The sequence below is a fragment of the Chenopodium album genome, chromosome 9 (genome assembly GCF_948465745.1).
Source record: "Chenopodium album chromosome 9, dcCheAlbu1.1, whole genome shotgun sequence".
Lineage (NCBI taxonomy): Eukaryota > Viridiplantae > Streptophyta > Magnoliopsida > Caryophyllales > Amaranthaceae > Chenopodium > Chenopodium album.
The window spans coordinates 15,720,259-15,739,459 of record NC_137842.1 but is presented as its reverse complement, the minus strand read 5'-3'; the positions used below and the strand labels follow the sequence as shown (position 1 = coordinate 15,739,459).

The 19,201-nt window shown below is 39.1% G+C and overlaps 1 pseudogene; it reads left to right on the top strand.

Annotated features, from left to right (window-relative positions):
• Positions 1 to 18,869, top strand: part of LOC145557476 (uncharacterized) — a 66,930-nt pseudogene extending 48,061 nt beyond the window's left edge.
• The last annotated feature ends 332 nt before the right edge of the window (positions 18,870 to 19,201 follow it).

Below are 19,201 nucleotides of genomic sequence, written 5' to 3'. Positions count from 1 at the left end.
TTTGTGCTCTGTTTTAGTACTACGTACTCTGTTTTTTTTTTTTTTGCGAACATAGTATCATGCGGCTAGGAAAACCTTGAGATACTATAGAACCTCAATTTATGACGATTCTGCACAATGTAGCATGGCTAGACAAAGAGGCTCAGGTTCACGGTCCCGAAACACTAGACGAGAGCATGAGCCTGTGGAGGACGACACTACACCGTCCACTTCGCTTGGTCAATTCCCAGAGTGGGATGAGCAGACCTTGTTCTTTGCCCCTGTCCACCACATTTCTGAGAGGGTGAGACGGGGAACCGAGCCGGGGAGGACACGGCATCACGGCTCTGGCTGTGATGGTCTAGGCGATTTGTATAGGATGCATATTGCCAGAGATCGAGAGACGATACTTCTATGGGAGTCTTGCAGACTGGTTGCCCTGTTTGAGACCTCCGAGGCTATGGTTGCCTCCAGCGGGGGTCACCACGTAGTACGCGCTCTGGTGGAATTCTTTTGGGACACCACTAACACCTTTCATTTTCCTTGGGGTGAGATGATGGTCACTCCTACAGACTTCAGTCTCATTACAGGACTGGAGTTCTCTTCTGTGCCGCTGCCATTCGACGGCAGTATCGATGTATTTTCTCCAGAGGTCGAGGAATTATTGGGGCCGATTGCTGTTCGGGCCCGAGCTGAGGTCGAGACAACTCAGTTCAGTGCTAGGGGGATTCGCCGCTCGACGCTGGCAGCGGCTCTTGATGACGATGCGACCACCCGAGAGCAGCGGGTGCGCATCTTTGTACTGATGTTGTTGTCAGGGACATTCTCCCCTGACAGGGGTAGTAGGGCGTTGCTTTACTACCTCCCTGCTGTTCGCGATCTCCGACGGATCGGGACTTATGATTGGGCCAGCTTGGCCTATACTGACTTCGTTCGTGCACTGAGGGACTCGTGTCGCCACCGGTCCTTTAGGACGAATGTTGCTCTGTCTGCTTTCTGGAAAGTCGTAGAGGTAAACATTATTCCCTATAAAGTCTAGCCCTATATGTTAGGCAGCATTTACTCATACTTTAGCCTTTTTTATAGATCTGGTTCTATGAGTACTTTCCTTCCATTGCGCCGGCGAGACCATCGCCGAGGGGGTATCCGGTGAGCGCCTCTTGGGGCGGCCACCATGTGGACCTGTCTACTGCACGTGTCCGGAGTCGGATCATCTCGGTACGACTTTTAGTGTTTATCTTGCTCTTCTGCGACGTTTTAAATATGTTTTTATGTGATTGGTGCTTTTGTAGGGACCTGAGGTAGTATACCGACCATGGGGTGGTTGGACAGTCCCTGGATTAGCCGCACAGTACTCTGCTGAGCGTCGCTACTTTTTGGGGACCTACGGAGCAGTTGTGTACTTAGGAGAGAGAGTTGCTAGACAGCACTCTTCCGATATTTTTGTTGTTCCTGCTCCTCCACCACATCACATGTTCGACGAGAGAGAGTTATCGAGCATGGCCGAGGAGTCTGGTTCCCTTTGGCGGTCCCATGTGATCCTTGGGCGGAGTTATGCTGAGGAGCTACTTTCTTTGTTAGCTCCAGCCCCCGTGCCGGCCGAGGATGTGAGGGTAAGATTCTTAACTTTTTGTTTTTCGCTAAGTAGCCCCCAAGTAATGCTTTGCTGATTTCTTTCTGTTTCATCAGGATGGTCCCACTGAGTTTGTGCCACCTCGTATGTCCATCCACTACCAGGGGATGTACGGGCCGATTGAGGAGATGATTTCTCCGGCTCCTGAGGGCGAGCGCTTCGTGGAGCGGTCGATTCCTCGTCACCAGACCAGGGTAAGTCTAGTTCTAATTCAGAAATTTTCATTCAGTTATCATGCATTTTTACTGTTTTAACTTTCCTTGACAGTTCTCACGCGAGGTGGTTTCGGCTATGGCACTATGCATAGATGCCTTCCGGAGCCAACTCGTTCGGATGAGGAACGCGGCTACCTGTCGTCGAGACGACGCCGTCCGAGAGGTAACTTTTCTTTACTTATTATTTCTGCATTATGGCTTCAGTTTTTGCCTTGTTTCTGATTTAATCCTTTTTGCAGGGTCAGCCGATTTCTTCTCACACCCGTACGAGGCCTGAGGGGCGGAGAGAGCCGGCGAGGTCTAGCTCGAGACGTCGTCGCACTTCGTCAGGAGGTAGAGGTGGTCGTTTTGAGGCTGCTCGAGCCGATGTCGCTGAGGGCTCCGGGTCTTCTTCTGAGGGTGCTCCTGCTGCACCGGTAGGAGAGGCTACCTCGGCTTTCAGAGGTGGTGGGATGTACGAGGTTGGCTCGTCATCGCAGCAGCCTCCGCGGTCTCAGCCTCAAGTTGACCTTGGCTGGAGCGGTCCTGTTTTGAGTTTCCCTCCTCCTACGGAGACTGGAGCTGGTGCTGAGGCCGGAGTTGGTGGAGAGGTGACTCCTCGGACGGCGCAGTTTTATGGCATGATGGGTCTACGTCCTCCGGCGCCGTAGTTTATTTCTGTATTTTATTTTGACTTTTTATAGAACTTTGCCTTTGACTTGTTATTTAGACACTTTGTACTTTCTGTTATTGTGAATTTATCTATTATTATGTTAGTGTATGTTAGTGTGTGAAAATGTGATAACAGTTTTGCGCAGAAATTCCGTCATTTTTATTATTGATGGAGGGTGTTATCCGACTCTCTCCCCCAAAAAGAAAAATAAAAAGGAAAAGCGAAACGGAGAAAAAAGCTGATTTTTGAGAATTAATATAAACTCAAAAGAAAATAAAAATTAACTAAAAATAACTGCTATATTTAATTAATTAAGAAAAGAATAGAAAAATTTTTAGAAGAAATTAAAGCGGGGTCATAAACCCATTAACCGACTCCAATTTAATATCAAAACGCAAACTGAGCACGCGCGGCCGTCCTGCTTACTTGGCGCCAGCTGGCGTCAGCCTGTGGCGCGTGGCGCTAGGTGCTACACATAGCGTGTGGCGCCAATAGCTGATGGGTGACGCCAATTTCGGGTGTGTGACGCCAATTGATGCTGACTTCGTATTCCAGTCAGGTTGAAATTCCTCGCAATTTGTGCATAAATAGCCCCCTGCTCAGCCTATTATTCACATAATTCCAGCGAAAAAAAATTATTCTTCTCTTTAGAAAAAATAATAATCATGTCTTTAGCCACTAAAACCTTCAACCAATATTGTCATGAATGGTGTCGATCTCTTAATGCTAGAGAAAAAAAAGAATTGGATTTATTTCACTTGGGGGGAATATATGGCATTAAAGGGGTAGATCTAGACATAGACTTCATACATACCGCTTTAGAATATTGGAATATTGATACTCATTGTTTTAGAATAGGGTATGATGAAATTAGCCCTTTTCCAGAGGAATTTGGTGCTATTTTAGGCTTCCCTGCAATAGACCTGGTAGTAATCCCTAGAGTAGATGCATATTATTATAAGGATTTTGAGCGCTTTTTTAACTTGAAGGAAAGGGATTTATCAAAGATAGTAGGTGGTAATGCAGTGAACTTAAAAGAATTCGCACGCTATTATTTTGATAAACCGCTTTCTGAATCTTTTCACATATATAGAAGGAGGGCGTTTTTATTCTGCATGCTTAATCAATATTGTCTTAGTAGTGGTAGAATTAACGAGGGTCAATCAATTATAACCATTGTGCTAGAACAAATTGAATCAGGGAGAAACCCAATGCCATTGATAGTTGGAGAGACTATGATTAGTCTAGATGAGTTGAAAAGGGACCCAAAAGCACCTCTTCACGGTTCTCCAATTTTATTACAGGTAGAAAAATAATATTTTTAATTACAGAATTCAAAAAATATATTTTTGTATTGCAATATTGATTTATTTGCATTGGAAATTTTTTTTTTACAGATGTGGCTAATGGAGAGGCTAGGATTAATTAGCCCTCCAGACGACATTGAAAATTATACGCCCACTTGCTTTGTAAGAAGAAAGAAGCGCATCCCTAAAATTGGGCGCCATGGGTGGAAGAAAGTCTTTGAATCACGTGATTTCGCTATCAAGTGGGTCATCCCATGGTGGAAAATAAAAAGGATGGTTGGTGTTAACAAGCAACCTTTCTGCCGTCTTCCAAGCTTGTCTCGCATGACATATTATTACCCTTGCACAGTAAGGAGACAATATGGCTTGCTTCAAAATATTCCTTCCGGGGATCTTCGTCCTCCCTATGAGTATCCCATATCTCAAGAAGTAGATAAATTTGACACTTATTGGAGCGCTAGACCTTTATGGGAAGTGATTACCCAAAAAGTTCCCCCTTCTTTACCTAATGATGTAAAGAAGTGGTTGTTGAAGAAGTCTTCAATTGATCAGGGTAGAACCGATGTGAAGAATCGTCTAGGTGACAGGGTGACACCGGCCAAGGAACGCTTAGGTGCAAGAATTGAGTTCAAAATACCCATAATGCCTAAGAAGAAGAATACTACTAAAGACAAGGGGAAAAGGGAAGCTATAGACAAGAAGATGTGGGTGGAAAAGAAGCATGGGGTGCTAGCTAAAGGAGAAACAATCTATTCTAAAATTGAATGTAGGTCCTCTAAAGGATGTCTACTGGCTAAAGTAATGGATGAAGAGGAGGAGGTGGAAAAGAATTGAAAAAGAGCAAAGAAGGAGAAGAAAGACTAGAACATTGCTTAGCTTTAGATTTATTAGATTGTTCATTTTTATTTAAAGTTAATTTATTTCAGCCTTATTTAAATTCCATTAACAATGCAATTTTATTTTATTAATGAAATTTCAGCTTTCAATTAAATTGTTACTTTAAATTTATTTTATTAAAGCAATGAAAAACCGAAAAAAAAAATAATTTTCCAGAAATTCTTACGAGTACGGAAGTCGAAAATTTTCCGAAAAAACACCGAAATTCGCCCAGATTTTATGACTGAATTGGCGTCAGTGATTGTAGATTGGCGCTAGATATTGAGGTCTGGCGCTAGGCGCCAATTCCATCGTCTGGCGCTAATGGCTTTTGTCTGGCGCCAGACTCTGTTCTGTGACGCCAGTTGCTTTTCCGACTTTTGTTGACTTTTTGTTGATTCTGGAACGCGGAGATGTCGAAAAATAAAGTGGCCGCACCCGTAATGGGTTGCCTACGTATCCTTTCCTAAGGAATCAGGCCGAACGTAGCTCTCTTGAGTGTCCTACTCAAGCAATTATGGGTAGTATTTTTTAAGTTGGTCAAGATTGGTCATGTTTGAGAATTCATTGCCATCCATGTCAGTTAATTTTGCTGCACCACCTGACAGGATTGTTTTGACAATGTAGGGGCCAGACCAATTAGGTCTAAACTTTCCCCTTGGATCTAAAACATTTTTTTCTTAGCGCTTTTAATACCAAATCTCCTATTTTGATATTTCTTGTCTTGACCTTCTTATTAAAATGTCTAGCCATACGAGTTTGATAGCACTGAGTGTGATGTAGAGCTTCTAGTCGTTTTTCGTCGAGTAGGATCAATTCTTCATATCGTGCCCTAGTCCATTCGACTTCATCGAGTTTACTTTCTAGTGCAATACGTAGAGATGGTATTTCTAGTTCGACAGGTTGTACGGCATCCATTCCATATACCAAAGAAAATGGTGTATTTCATGTCGACGTACGGATTGACGTGCGATGACCCCACAATGCAAAGTGAAGCTTGTCAGGTCAATCCTTATAATTCTCTGTCATTTTCTCGATGATAGTCTTTAAATTCTTATTAGTTGCCTCGACTGCTCCGTTTGCTTGAGGTCTATAAGGGGACGAATGATGATGTTGGATACCATATTTATGTAGCAATTCTTCACATTCGGCTTGAAAGTGAGTTCCATTGTCACTTATCATTTCATGTGGGACTCGATATCGACAAATAATATTCCTCTCGATAAAGAGTGCTACATGTTTTGTAGTGAGCTTAGCATATGATTGCGCTTCAACCCACTTCGTAAAGTAATCAATTGCTACTAGAATAAATTCATGGCCTCCTGTCCCTGGAGGAGCGATCTTGCCAATTATGTCAATTCCCCATGTAGAAAATGGCCATGGTGATGTGTAGGTGTAGAGCAAAGATGGAGGAACGTGTTGTAAGTTGGCATAAATTTGACACTTAGGGCATCTTTTCACATATTGATGGCAGTCCCTATTCATGGTAGTCCAATAATACCCTTCTCGCATTATTTTCTGGACTAACATTTTGCCATTTATATGAGTTCCACAAATTCCTTCGTGGACCATTCTCATTATTCTTTGTGCATCCACTTTCCCTACACATAGGAGAGCTCGACCTTTAGGTACCCTTTTATGTAGCTCGTTGTCTATGAGTACATATTGAGAAGCCAAAAGTCTCAAGGCTCGTTTTGCTCTTTTGTCAACATGAGGAGGGTATTCTCCCTTGGTGACATAGTTGAGAATGTCTGTATACCATGGTTCTTCTTCTTGTTCTTCATCTTCGTCTTGGACTGGGTCGTCGTCTTCTATAGCCTGTATATACGCCGGTTTGTGCCTTTTTTTGATAGTTAGAGGCATTTGCTCAATATCCGTGGGAATCCTAACCATTGAGGCTAATCTTGCCAAGGCATCAGCAAATTGATTTTCTTCTCTAGGTAAATACGTGTATTCTACCTTCTCTAACTGATCGGTAAGAGTTTCCAGATAAGTTTGGTAAGGGGCTAGGCTTTCGCTCCTTACTTTCAACCTTTTAGATATTTGATTGATGATTAAAGAGGAATCTCCGAATATCCTTAACTTCTTTACTCCCAATGCCAGAGCTGTTTCAAGGCCTACCACACATGCTTCATATTCAGCAGCATTGTTGGTAACGTCGAAATCAAGCTTTATTGAGATTGGGACGTGTTCTTCCTTAGGTGATACTAGTAGCACTCCGACACCACATCCCTTTTTGTTTGAGGCTCCGTCGAAATACAAGGTCCAAGTATCATCTTCGGTGACCATCAAATCTTCATCTGGAAATTTGTTGTCCTGTATTGGTGTCGAGTCTTCTATTGGAAAATCTGCCAGAAAGTCTGACACCACAGATCCTTTAATAGCTTTTTGTGGCATAAACCGCACATCAAACTGGGCTAAGTTGACTATCCATCTTGAAATACGTCCATTGAGTGTTGATTTCTCGAACAAGTATTTGAGTGGATCCAATCGAGATACCACGAAAATGGTATGCACCAACATGTAATGTCTTAACTTAGTTGTGGCCCACACCAAAGCGAGGCACAATTTCTCGAGTGGTGTATAGCGTGTTTCGTATTCAAGCATCTTCTTACTTAAGTAATAGATTGCATTCTCTTTGTTTTCTACCTCTTGTGCTAGCATGGCTCCCATCGTCTCTTTGGTAACCGTCAAATATAACCTAAGAGGTATTCCGGGAAGTGCTGGCGCTAATACGGGAGGATTTGCGAGATAGGCTTTGATCCGGTCAAAGGATTTTTGACACTCGTCATCCCATACTACTGGTACGTTCTTCTTGAGCTTTTCGAAGATTGGTTCGCATATCGTTGTTAGTTTTGATATGAACCTACTTATGTATTGTAACCGGCCAATGAATCCTCGAATCTGTTTCTCGGTTTTGGGCGGTGGCATTGACATGATTGCTTTAATCTTGGTTGGATCTATCTCTATTCCTTTAGAGCTTATGATGTACCCCAAGAGCTTGCCTGAGGTGACTCCAAAAGCACATTTTGATGGATTCAACCTCATATTGTATTTTCTTAACCTTTCGAAAAATTTCCTTAAGGCTACTTGATGGCCTGGACGGTCCTTTGATTTCACAATCATGTCGTCGACATATACTTCAACTTCTTTGTGCATCATGTCATGGAGCAAGGCAGTTGCTGCACGTTGGTAAGTAGCACCTGCGTTTTTCAACCCAAATGGCATTACCGTGTAACAGTAAGTGCCCCATGGTGTGATAAAAGTTGTTTTCTCCATGTCTTCTTCCGCCATGAGAATTTGATTGTACCCTGCGTATCCGTCCATGAATGAGAGAAGTGCGTGATTTGCTGTGTTGTCTGCCAGAATATCGATGTGTGGCAAAGGGAAGTCGTCTTTTGGACTTGCCTTATTTAGATCTCGATAGTCGACACACATCCTTACCCTTCCGTCTTTCTTTGGAACTGGGACGACGTTGGCGACCCATTCGGGGTATTTGGATACCTTGATGAAACCTGCAGTTATTTGTTTTTGAACTTCTTCTTTTATTTTAAGTGCTACGTCGGGTTTCATTCGACGTAACTTTTGTTTTACAGGTTTCATTCCTGGTATTAATGGTATAGTGTGTTGAGCTATTTCTCTGTTAATGCCTGGCATATCTTCATATGACCAAGCAAATACATCGATAAATTCTTTAAGCAAGTTAATTAAATCGGTTCTTTCTTGTTTATTCAATGTTAGTCCGATTTTAACTTCTCTTTTATGAGTTGAATCATTTGAGATGTCAACTGTTTCAGTCTCTTCAATTACTGGTGTTTTCTTTTCAAGTGTTTCCATTGCTTTAATAAATTCTTTATCTTTTTCATCGTTAGCTAAGCAAAGTTCATCATCTTGGGTTAGGGAAGAACACGAGAAGTACGGAGAATGAGCGATATTATTATACTCTGAGATCATTACATCAAAGAGTGATATGTCCTCAGGGACTAGATCATTAACTATCCTAGGAGAGGAACAAAGAAGGGGAGGCATTAAAGACTCAGAAGATTCTAAAGGGAAAGACTCTGACTCAGACTCTGACTCTGACTCTAACGATTCTTCAAACATTGGCCCTTGTCCTATCGTGATTGATATCTTCCTCCCACTCGGAGTGGTCACCTTGATAGTCTTGCGCCACCCTTGCAGTGATCCTTCAGCTGGAGTAATTAGCTTTGAGGGGTCGAAGTTTTCACTTTGTAGGACCGTTTGAATGAGTGAGGAGTTATCTTCCTCATAAACTGGCTCATTCTTTTCTCGCCCAAACAGTAATCCCATGATGTTAAAGTCAAAGCATGGAGGTGCTTTCTCCTTGTGGACGGGAGTTGGGATTTCGTCAGTGAAGTAGCAATCCAAGAAAATCTCGAATCCTGGTTGTCGTATGCCATTTACAACAAATGGTTCGGGAAATTCATGGCATGGATAATCTTCTCCTTCTTTTATAAACTGTCCATTAAGCGTAAGAGGGTACTCATCCATTGGAATTGCTTTCTTTTGAATGCGAGCGTCCCTGCGTGCTTTCAATTTGTCCTGGGCTCGCTTGAGATCTTTCTGAGTCGGTTCGAAACCAAGTCCGAAAGTATCTAGTTTAGGGAGGCCAGGTGACTCTATCGATTTTGCTATCCCCTTATTCTTTCCTAAGGTCATCCCAAGGAAGTGTCCTCCTAACTGATGATATTGACAGTAATATCTATCTGTCCTTTTTAATGATTCAAATGGTCTCGGTTCGAGAGGTTTGACCTTGCCACTCTCAGAGAGCATTTTAAACATTTGTGCATACGGGATCCCAATTGGAGTATAAAATTTATTGCTCTTCTTGGATCTTTCGGTGACTTGTAAGGGAAAGTATTTTTCCTCATAAGTCATTTTTACTGGTGTGAATTCTCTCTTAGGTTCTTCATCATATTCCTTGTGAAGTTCATTCAAAATTTTGAGATTTTCCTGTAACAGTTGTGATGTCTCCCTCAGATATAGTGTGAGTATTCGTATCTCTACCTCATTTGCTGGTTCTGGAAGATTATCTTCGACATCGAAAAAGGTCTCTTCTTCTTCCTCTTCGACATTGGTTTCTTTGACAGGTTTAATGAGAGATGAAGGGTCAACTTCGTTTTCTTCATCGGAGATAGCCAATGTGTGGGCTAGAGGTGCGTTGTCAATACTCGGTTTCTTACTGGCAGGAGGCAACGGCAGCTTGTTACTGTCAATTAAGTCTTGAATAGCTTCTTTAAGCTTCCAACAGCTTTCAGTAGAATGGCCCCTACCTTGATGATATTTGCAATGCGCATTGGGGTTCCAGTTAGGCGACCTCTTCTCAACTGGTGGATCTCCAAATGGTCCAATGGGAGTTATAAGACCTTTTGCATTTAGCCGATCAAACGCGATGTCATAACTCATGCCAATAGGAGTGAAGTTTCTCCTAAACGATTTCTTTTGTCCTTGGTTGTTCATGGCGAGGACTTCTCCCAGATTAAAGGCGCTAACATTATTTGAGTGGGCGGTTTTGGAAGAAGAAGGATTGTCGTTCTTCTTTCCTTTCCAGCCACTGTTGGAGTTATTGTTGGCGGCTTTAGATTTAGCTAAGTCATCTTCAATATTAATCCCAATATCATAAACAGCCTTAAAGGTATGAAGGTTATTTTGATATTTAAGATGTTTTGAATATTTTTCTTGGAGGTTTTTAATGAACAATCTCACGGACTCTTTCTCACTTGGTACCTCAATCATTTTAGCTGAGGTTTCTCTCCACTTGTTAAAGAAAGATGTGAAGCCTTCATTCTCTTTCTGTTTGAGAATTTCAAGTTCTTTATGGTCAGTTTCGACTTAAACGTTGCACTTGTACCTATCGACGAAAGCGTTTGCTATGGATTCCCAGGTAGAGGTCTTTTCTTTTTCAAGAGAAAAGAACCATTGTTGGCAAACGGTCTCGAGAGATAGCGAGAACAGAGAAGGGAAAACTTTCTTATCGATACCCTTGATACTCACTATTGTTTCAAATGCCCTTAGATGGAAGTAGGGGTTGTCGATTGCCCTAAACTTTGGGATGTCGTTGGCACTGAACTTCTGTGGAAGAAGATCCTTATCCACCGAGACCCCTTGGGATGTGAGTTCTTGAAACTTGTAGTCGCTGGACAATTTGCTTAGGCTTTCTTGCATGAGGTCCATTTGTTGTTGTTTCGCGGGATCTTCGATCTTAAGTGCGAGAAGTTTCAGTGTCTCAGTTACAGTAGCCAGTTGGTTCTTGAGATCATTAACTTCTTCCTGAGTTGCCATTATAACTCTTGCCTTCCTCTTGCGAGCTATAGGTTTGTCGAAAAGTTGGACTTGTACGAAGAGGTTATCTTTGATTAATCGTCCTTCCTTTCTTGACCACGCGCTGTAAATTAAGCCAGTTTGCGTTTTAATTACTTGACTCGAATCAGTTTGACTTTATGGCTTTTATTATAAAAAAGGTATGCATATTTTTAGGGAGCAATAATGTACATGTGTTTTAGGGAACTTAAGTATTATTATTTATTTGGAGGATTAATATCCGACTTACCCCCCTAAAAAAAAATGACGAAAAATAACGCGCGCACACAAGACTCCCTTAATCATGGTCAAGACATGTGTATTAATGTGTGTATTGAGTGTAAGTGACATGCTTGGACTCTTGTGTAAGACCATGAGACTTAGTGCCTAAACTCGAAATTCAATTAAGCATTATTGCCGGCAAAATTAACCGAATTAAATAGGAAACTGATTAATTAGACATTAGGTGATGACTCGACAAATAATCCGAACTGTCGGCCAAGCGACAGGACTGGCGTCACAATATGGTGGTTGGCGCCAGACTTTTTAGTAAATGTCTGGCGCTACACACCATACAGTGGCGCTACAGCTCAGATTTTGGCACCAACTTTGGAGCCTTGATCCGGGACTGTTTTCGGTATTATTAGTCAACTGGGGTATGCCTAAAGTCGTACTAGGTCAATTCCGATTAAAAGAAGAAAAAACGTTATGGACTCGAATTAATTAATTAATTAATTAATTAGGCAAAGCTCTTTAAGTCATTAATTTTAATCTCAACACAAATCAACAAACGGTTAGGAGGAGCATAGGATATATATGCACAACAAATAATGCACAATTTAGTCAAGTAGGCACAATATGATGCAATGAGTTCCCAACCTAACCATGGCTCTAGTTCTCTAAAATTTGAGATATGGTTTAGTCAAATAGGGTCCATGGTTAATTGTTCAGATGCACCGCGTAGAAGCCTAATCGTGAAGGGTTAACGCGTGTGGATAGAACACCGCGAGTTTTTTAGAAAAAAAAAACTCACTTCCATGGTTTGGTGAATTCAACCTCTCAGATGTACCCTTTGTTGCCAGGAGCGTTCAATCGGGTAGATAGAGCATGAATTCCCAGAGGGTTATGTCCATATGTAGAACACATATGGGTTTCAGAAAAGTGAGAAAAAATTCAATCAGGAAGTAGGATCGAGCAAACAACGCGAAAAACCGGTCGAAATTAGAACGCATATTTCTGGCTCGGTATTGGGGGAAATTGGCGCCAGCAAACAGAGACTGGCGCCAATTTTTAACTATAGCGCCTGGCGCCAATACTAGCGTCTGGCGCTACGGCTAAAATTTTGGCGCCAAGCTCTGGCCCCTGACGCTACTTCCCACATGCCTCAGCAGCTTTCTGTGCTCAATAAAATCATCCTGTTTTGCGCGGCGTTATTTCAGTCCTAGTTGTGAAAGACATTTCTCAAATTTCCTACGTGTAAAATCCTATGTTTTTGACTCATTACGGATGGTCTTTCCAATGAGAACCTTTTTATGCATATGACACAATGTTAATCAAAATTACGCACATGAAATACTTAGAACTTTTCGAGTCTCATCCACTCATTCTAAATCATTGCCGAAACAAATTCAGGAATTAAAATAGAAATCCTCCCCAGTGGAGTCGCCAAAAACTGTAGGGAATAATTTCAAGCCTTTAAAATCCCACTAGCTTGAACCCCACTGTGATCATACACTAAAGTACGGTGGCGTCCAAAAGGGAAGAAGATAGAGCAAAAGAGTCGTCAACAAGTTTTTTAAGGAACTTGTAAACCATTCACGAGGTGAAGGTTACACCCCTTAACGATCCAAGAGATCGTCAACTCTATAAGGTCATGAACCAAATAAGGGTTCGGGGATGATGGTACAAATCCAACCTAAAAGAGATTGAACCTGCCCTAATAATAGGCCTCTACTTTATTCTGCTCGTATTCATGTGCGCTTTCTGACTAACATACAATCAATAGATTAACCCTAAGCCTGTTTAATCTATGTTGGTTGAATATAATGCACAAATAAATTATTATTGGCGATCACTTGAAATTATAATCACAATTAACCCTAAACAAGATTATTAATATCTTATTAAGCGTGATTGCAAATACCAATTCCCTTTAACATGCAATAAAGGTGATCAAGCAATAAATAAATAAATCATCAAGCAACATAATAAATAATAATCATCATCATGAATAATAATTATAAAAGAAAATAATCATTATCAAAACAATAATAATCGTAAATAAAATAATCATTATAACAATTATAATCATAATCATGTTCATGTTAATATTAAAGCATAATAATAATAGCAAGATCCTAGGCATGATAGTAATAAGATTAATAACAAACCCTAGCATGTCACTAAGCAATAAAAATCAAATCTTTAACCCTAACATGATACTAACAATCATAAATATTAGGAAGAGAATAAAAGGCATCATAGCAATCATATTTGATATTAAAAATACCCTAGACATGATACTAGGAATCAAAATAACAATATAAGCATGATATCTACATCATAAATCAATAAAACCAATTAAAGTACTTACTTGGATGCCTCGTACCTCTTTCTAATTACAAAATACACACGTTAGTAACTTCAAGGAAAAATAATAATCAAAGCAATTAAATTAAATAACTAAAAGAGAGATTTGGGACCAAACCCTCAGAAATTAAAACCTTTCACGTCTAGGGCGAAGGCAACTTCGAATATGGCTAGGTATTTCTAGATCTTGTGAATGCGGAATTTTGTATTAAAAAGCAAAGAAGAAAGAATGCATGAATGTTATTGAAAATTGATGAATGATAATTGTAGATGAATGAATATGGACAATCCGTGAATGAAAACGGAGTTTTTGATACGATATTTATAGAGAAAACCATCCAAAAAAGATAATTTATCAAAACAGAGTCTGAAGACCACAAAAACACCTTGGCGCCAGGACCAGTGGCTAGCGCCAGGCGCCAATGCTGGCGTCTGGCGCAAATCCTGATTCCAGGCGCCAAGGCCTGGGGTTGGACGCCAAACCGGCGTTCAATGCGTTTTTGAAAATCTGATAAACTTCCCGTACTGGAAGATAAAATAATATAATTTCAGTCGAAAATGCTATTTGATCTAATTAAAACTCTGAAGAGTCCTAACTGAATTAAGAATGATAAAACCTTCTAGAATGTTCTAGAAGACCAAAACCATTCAATTACATTAGGAATGATAAATCATACTAGGCCCTCCCCTAGATCATTGGGCCGTACTTAAAGCTCAAACCGGGCCCAGTTTAGTAAATTGGCCATAACTTCCTCAATATTCATCGGAATTGGGCTTATAATATATCGTTGGAAAGGTCTTTGCAAACCCCATCCAACTACACCACTATTGGACCCATATTATGGACCAACCAAACTGGATTGGCTGTTTTCTTAAAAATAAAGTTTTCAAAAACAGGGAGAAGAGAAAAGAAAAGAAATAAAACTTTCCGCAACGCTAGACCTTTCCACACTTTCGTTTCATTCGATTATGATTCGACGTGAAAGGTACTCATCACTGGGTTTGGTTTTGGGGAGACACAAATGGGTGTCTACACTAAGCTAGGTCAAAGACAAAGATAAGGAGAGAACTCTAACAACTAGCAAACAAAGAAACCAAACAAATAAAGCACTAGGAACGGGGATCAACAAGTAATCATGACAATTGTACCAACTCGGGAACAATATGCAAATCAATGGTTGTGAAGACAAATGGAAAGCTCAATCAAAAGAGTCAACAAGCTATCTCATAAAGGTCAAACTAGCGCCAACTACGAGAGACTGTAACTAGGAGCATCACTAATCAAGCTCAATCGACAATTGCAATTCCTAAATCAATGGTCTGTATCATTAGAAACTATAATGCAATCTAGCATAATTCTCAAGGCCTAATCGAATTACACACATGCAAACTTCCATTAATCACTTTAATCTCAACAACTAATCAACACAATCCCCAAATTAAGCATAATCAATCAATCATACAGGTTTCACCCAATTCCTAGCAAACAACTACTCTAACATCATCATCTAATCAACTAACAACTAAAGAAATCAAGAATCAACAATATATGAAGAACAATTACACTAATAAACAATCAAACATCAAAATCAAATCAAACAAACTTGAATATAAAACAAAACAATAAAATGAGATAGAGTTAAGAATGCTCATTGATAATAAAGAAGATCTTCAACACAATTGTCACCATTGAATCATCAATATCTCAATCAACATTGAAATTCCTCACTTTCTCTCTCTAAAATCTACTCCTAAACTAACCCTAAAACTAGAGAGAGAAGCTCTCAACTAAGCTAAAATTATGATCAAAATCTAAATGAAACTTATTCGAAACTTGCCCAAAAATCGGGTTTTAAAGGTATTTATAGAGGCGCGAAAACAAAAATCGAGCAAACAAATACCCAAGAAGGCGTGCCCACGCTGCAGGAGAGGCGCGCCCATGCTGCAGGAGAGGCGCGCCCATGCTGCAGGGGTGGCGCGCCCGCGCATCGCTGGGTTTCTTCGATCTTCTCGCGGCTTTGTGCGTTCGCTAAGGTTTTCGAATGAACGCACAATCATGATGATGATGAACACTGAGTGAGGCAGTCCCAAAAGCACATGATTGTGGGTTCTACACCCCATATTCATGAGAGCACGACTTGAGAGCGCAAGAGCTAGAACTTGGAAAATCCACTTCCTTGCATCTTGAGCTTTTCTATTGCCATAAGCTTGCTCCAAAGGCTTCCTTCACCTTAGTAAATCACCAATATCAAGACCCAAACCTCGTACAATACCTACAACCACGAAAATAGAGCAAATAAAGGATAAAAGACTAGAAAAATCATAGAAATGCACAAAAGCTACAAAAAAAGAGAGGAAAGGTAAGACTACGACCAAAAGCATAAAAATAAGTATTTATTAAGCATGAAAGCCATGAAAAGAAGGTAAAAACAACTTAAATGATCATCAAATGGGTGCCATTTATGACACCCATCAGGGCCTTGTTTAAAATATTGTATGTAAATTATTCCTACATACTCTTATTGGAATAAACCATTTCATTTAAATAAGCTCAACCCTTTATTTGAAACCTTGTGGGTCAAATGTTTTATAATTCAAGCCCATTTATTCATTAAGCCCAAAATTAAACTCTACTCTCTACTCTATAAATACCTCTCAAAACCCCAAAATTTTCCCACTCAAAAAGAGACTTACAAATTAGATTTTGAGATGTAAGTAACTTTTCCCTTTTTCCTTTTTTTCTTTTATTTCTCTTTTATTTCTTTCTTCCTTTTCTTATTCTTCTTTTCTTTTTGTTTTTTATCTTATATTTGATTTCTTGCTTGTGCGTGCACATGTGGGATTTCAATGGCCAAGACTTGCACCCACCTTACGCAACACGAGGCCATGTCATCTCCGGCGACCATCCACGACCTCACGCCTAACCGGCGCCCAGTCGTAGCCACTACCCCTCAGTGGTTCTCTCTCTCCTCCTTTATCTTGTTTTAATTATTATCCTATAATTTTATAATTTAGGTTTTTTATTTTAATTGTTTAAACATGATTAATATATTTTATAATTGTGTTTTGATGATTAAAGATTGTAAATTTTAGATTATTAAGTGTTTTATTTTCAAATTTTATAAAGTATTAAAAGTTAGTTTTTTTAATTATAAGAGAATTTATTTTTAGGATTCTATCTTGCAATTAATTTGGGGGTTTTATATACCCATTCATTGGAAGTGTTAATAAAGCTTAAAGATTGAATCTTTCTGGAGTTTTGATGAGTTTTCAATTAAACAATAATGCTGGAATTTTTGCCCAAAGTACTACTTATGATGGTTTTATGAATAGGGTTTAATTACCCATTAAAGAAGGGATAAATTCAGGGTTTTACTATAATTTTCAGATTATTTTAAGTAGTCTAAAGTGGATTTAAATTGCTGGAAATTATGTATACAAGAAGAAGTAATATAGTATTATGGTCCCTTTATGTAGGAGACTTAGTTCGGGAATTCTTGTAGTGTACTCGGCTATTTTAATAGCTTATTGGTGGTACCTTCGCGTACTTAGCATAATTATTTTGATGTAGTAGCATGCTAAATGTGTTTAATTGATTACAAGTAGTATCATGCTAGATTTGGAATGGAAATCATGATTTGGATGTTATTGGTGATTGGATTATGAAGCATGATTTATTTGTGATAGATTATTAAATGGAAAATAATGGTTTGGCGTATTATTTATGATCCACATATTTATTTTTGGCTTGTTAGAGAGCAAGTTTAATTAAACTAAATATTTAATTTTGTTTAGAATATTGAAAAGGAGAATTTTATTATGGTTCATATATTTTTTATTGATGGTATAAGCATGAGGAAGGAGTTAGTTAAGTGTCTTTGTACACGAGGAATGAATTATATTTTGGTGCCTTAGTGCACTTAAGGTGTTTTTAACACCGAGGGATAGGATTTGTGGCGCTTTATGCGTTTAAGGTGTCATTGGCACCGAGGTAGAATTAAAAAGGATTCAACATTAAATATTATGTGGTCACTAATTATTCAAGAATTAAATTGGTATATTTAATTGATTGAATAATTGTTGTTGATTGAATGATTATGGTTTGAGAGTCATCACCAAGTTTAATAATCTGTAAATAACGTAAAGTGAAAGAGATTACGCACCAAAACTCTTGGAACGTATATACCTTGAGTATGAACATATGGGGGGAGTTATGTGACTTTATATTTTATCGTAACTTCTACTGGAGTACAGGACGCTGCACATTCTTTTTATTATTATTATTATGCGCAGAAATTCCGCCACCTATGAGTGGTTTTGATGCTGGCACGGTTAGCTCCCGTGTCAGTAACCGCATTTATTGGGGGAGGTTGAGTGGGAAACCCGTTCGATGCGTAATCAACGCTAAATAAATTATGTAGTTGTCTGGTTGAGAAGTTTTGTTGGATGTTGTATGATTGAAAAATAGATACGACAAGGTAAGTTGTGTGTTGATAGGTAAATGCATGTTAGTGTGTTAATTACGCTTATGTACTCAGCTTTGCTGATTGTGTGTTTTGTGTGTTTGTTGGCCTTGTCTTTATCTTGGCCCTATGATGACCCATTTCTAATGGAGAGTAGTGGAAACAAGTAGAGAGAAGCTTTTTAGGTGATGAAGCATATTCATGAATGGACATGAGTGAAGAGCGAATCATGCTAGTTTCCATTAGTATATGATGTGTTTAATGCTTTAATTATTTATAATATTATTATGCATGACTAACGCAAAAGTTTTAAAGATGGTTTGGTTTTTATAAGGGCCTATAATGGTTCCAAGTTGTAGGTTGATTTTATTTTACTTTGTTTGACTTGGGTTTGAATTTAATTTCGTTAGTTGACTTTTCAAGTTGACTTGTTTAGGATGGTTTTGAAATTAGTATTCCACTGTATGTCTTTGATAGTTGTCTTAGCCGTTTTCACGGTGGCGGTAATATCTTAGATATTCCTATTTAAAGTTTTAAATAGGGCAAAACAGGTATTTTAAAAGAAAGGAATTTCTAGGGTACGGTGTTACAATAACACAATTGGGCAATCATATCATGGAGGCAAACATTATATCGGGAAGCAACATTGGGCATAAAGTTTTTATTCCTCGCATGATCTTAAGTCCATCTGACATAACATTGCCATTCAAATTTCAACGAAGGCAATATATATATATATATATATATATATATATATATATATATATATATATATTTATTTATTTATTTATTAATTTATTTATTTTCTTTTTTTGTAGGGATATCAGCTATTAAGTATCCCGCCAACTACATGACACCCATTGATAGTGTGACTAATAAATTAAGGATCATTCAATTATTATGATATTTTTATTTTTGTATTTCATTTTATATTATTTTTGTATATTTATTGAGATTCATCCTATGGTATATCACATTAATATGTTTTTTTTTCTACGTTTTTTTTTTTTTTACTTCCACTTATTATGTTTAGTATGTAACTTTTCTAATGAACGAATGTTGCCAATACTGCAAAACCGTGCATGTCACGGGTTTTCAACTAGTAGATTAAATAAAATGAATATAAAAAGTTAACTAAGGAACTGAGATTTTTTTAAATTGTAAGT